Source organism: Ammospiza nelsoni, chromosome 9 (genome assembly GCF_027579445.1).
Source record: "Ammospiza nelsoni isolate bAmmNel1 chromosome 9, bAmmNel1.pri, whole genome shotgun sequence".
NCBI lineage: Eukaryota > Metazoa > Chordata > Aves > Passeriformes > Passerellidae > Ammospiza > Ammospiza nelsoni.
The window spans coordinates 30020961-30023429 of NC_080641.1; positions in this window are offsets into that span (position 1 = coordinate 30020961).

A 2469-nucleotide genomic window follows, 5' to 3' on the forward strand; every position below is an offset into this window, starting at 1 on the left:
GAGATGATGGTTGGTTGGTTGGTTGCTTTGGCTTTATCTCCAGTCAGATTCCTCTCTCAGTTTTACCTGCTCATAAAGTGTGGAGCCATCACAGAAACTTTCCTGGCTGCCATCACACTCAGGATTGTTTGGATAACACCACAATTGCTTCACATTTTCTTGTCACAGAGCAAATTCCACCTTCAATTTTTGAATTGTATTTCAAAAGAAAACTCCTGCCTAAACACCAGTGACACACAACAGTCCCATATCATTGCCATTATCTTTTGCAATGGTTTTGCAGCGCTGTCAGCACCAGGGTGACATTTTAATGGTGAATTTCATGTTTCCTCTTTCTTACACCACTCTCTCATTTCCTCCAGGCTACAAAGCCAAGGTGGATGGGTTTGCTAGAATGTCAACTGGATTATCCCCTTTCCAACAACATGAATGTCTTTATTGTTCATTAAATGCTGTTCTGCAAATACTGGCCAATGGTATTTCTGTAGCATTAACATTAGAAGCCTATAGGATTCTGCAGATTATATAAAAAATATTTCGTATTTTTGTACTCCACCTCTCCATCCTGTTAAGTCTATTGATTTAATAAAACAAGTCATCTAAAATTCTTTTTTTTTTTTTAATCACAGCAAGGAATGCCAGTAGGAATAGCTGTTCTCACTGCAAGTTGTCTAGGCAGAGAAGAGCTCATAATTCATTGTCTGCCTAAGAAATTCTCTAAGGAGAAGATTTTTACTTCTCCATCTTGTTTGCTCTGTTGGTTGATTGGCATGTATCTCTGTATATAACTATATCTATGGCACAATGTTATAATAGCAAGGAAAACAAAATTACTACCTCTGCCTGACATTTCATCAGCACTGCTTGGGAAATATCATCCCTGAAAAACACAGAACAGGGGGTTACAATTAACACTAAGAAGTGTTAATTAGACAGAGCTGAAATTACTTATTATAAAGCAGAGGGTATTTTACTTTTCCATGTCTCACAACAGTGCAGCTTCCTGAGTGAAGTCAGGGGCTCTGCTTGGGAAGCAGAAAGTGAGGAAATGTGTAACCCCTTGTTTGCTGTGCTTTATCACTGCACAAGTACTTATTAACAAACATCTTCCTTGGCACATGTCCATGTATGTATTCAGGACACGGGGTCTCCTTTGCCATTGTTAGAGCTCTGCTCTAAACTCTGAGGAATTTGACACATTTTAATGAATGAGGACAGAGTCCAGGAGAGCTTTCCTGCTACAGAGATTGCACACTTAATTAGGACCCTTATTAAAAATAAATACTCAAGTAGTACAAAAGTCTGCAATTCAAGTCTCAAGTGTCTCATGCTGAAACTGGAGACTGTCAATATTAATAGTCACTTTAAAAAAAAATAATAAATTGTTTTTTGTAGCTCAAGGTCACACAGTGTTGGTAAATCAGCAGCAGAATTTAGTACACAAACCAAATCTTCAGAGACCCATGTGCAGTTTTCACTACAAAACCTTACAGCTTCCTTCATTTGCAAGGTGCCAGTGGTGCTCTGAAACAGCAATATCTCATTCTTATTCCATGAGAATAATCCAGTGAAAGTTAAACAAACCAACCTGCAAAATAAAGGATAATTGTACCTTTCAAGAGACTGGAGATAAGAAGTTGGTATGCTTGACTTTCAGTGTAGCACACTCAGCTGAAGCATCAGTTCAACCTGCTTCAAAATCATCTCATTCTCAGATTAATCTCAGAACTGGCCCAGAGCTCACCCACTGAGCACCAGCAGCACTCTGCCACCTCAGGAAGCATTTTGGCTGTGTGCATCCTGCCTCCAGACAATATTCTCTGCTTGGGACTATCAGGAAACAAAGGCAAATTCTGCCCAAGTGAGTCCAGAATCTGAGTGTAACACCTGAGAGCCCCATCCACACCTCAAACTAAACTGAGGAAAGGAGACTCCTGATTCATTGACATATGTGGCAAAATAAAACCTAAATAGCAACAACCAGAGTGATACACACTAATATTTTCATGGTTATTGTTGCTCATAAAGCCTTCAAAACCTTTGAGAAAATCAGCTACAACTTGCTTTTCCAAAACTGATGAGAAATGCTCAGAACACCAAAAGTCAAACACCAAAACTGTAGAAGAAATCATGTGTATGAAAACATAAAAGGAAAAAAAAAAAGGCATGACAGCAGCCTGAGAGTCAAAAGTTTTCAAATATTTCAAATTTAACATATGATCTGAGGATCTGTCCAAAGAAGTTCTTAAAGATAAAAATTTTGTACAAATTTCCATTCTAAGTTAACCCTTGAACTGGGGGAGCATGTCTTTCAATAAAGGCTGAAAAAAAAATATTAATGATACCATAAACATCTGCAAAACAAAGGAGACAGTCAACAAAGATGGCTCTGTGCAAAACATTTACTGAAAATCACCAACATGATCCCTTTTGCTGTAGCATTTTGGATGCCAGATGGCTGGAGGGAGT